Source organism: Octopus bimaculoides, chromosome 6 (genome assembly GCF_001194135.2).
Source record: "Octopus bimaculoides isolate UCB-OBI-ISO-001 chromosome 6, ASM119413v2, whole genome shotgun sequence".
NCBI classification, from domain to species: domain Eukaryota; kingdom Metazoa; phylum Mollusca; class Cephalopoda; order Octopoda; family Octopodidae; genus Octopus; species Octopus bimaculoides.
This window is the reverse complement of record NC_068986.1, coordinates 92851554-92851907: the sequence shown is the minus strand read 5'-3', so window position 1 is coordinate 92851907 and position 354 is coordinate 92851554.

Here is a 354-nt window from a genome sequence, read left to right as displayed (position 1 = left end):
TATATATATATATATATATATATATATACACATGTGTGTGTGTTTGTGTGTCTGTGCTTGACAACCGATGCTGGTGTGTTTACGTCCCCGTAACTTAGCGGTTCGGCAAAAGAGTACAATAAAATAAGTACTAGGCTTACAAAGAATAAGTCCTGGGGTTGATTTGTTCGATTAAAGGTGGTGCTCCAGCATGGCTCTGGATTCAGTTCCACTGCGTGGCACCTTGGGCAAGTGTCTTCTACTCGGGCCGACCAAAGCCTCATGAGTGGATTTGGTAGACAGAAATTGAAAAAAGCCTGTCCTATATCATCATCATCATCATCATCATCGTTTAACGTCCGCTTTCCATGCTAG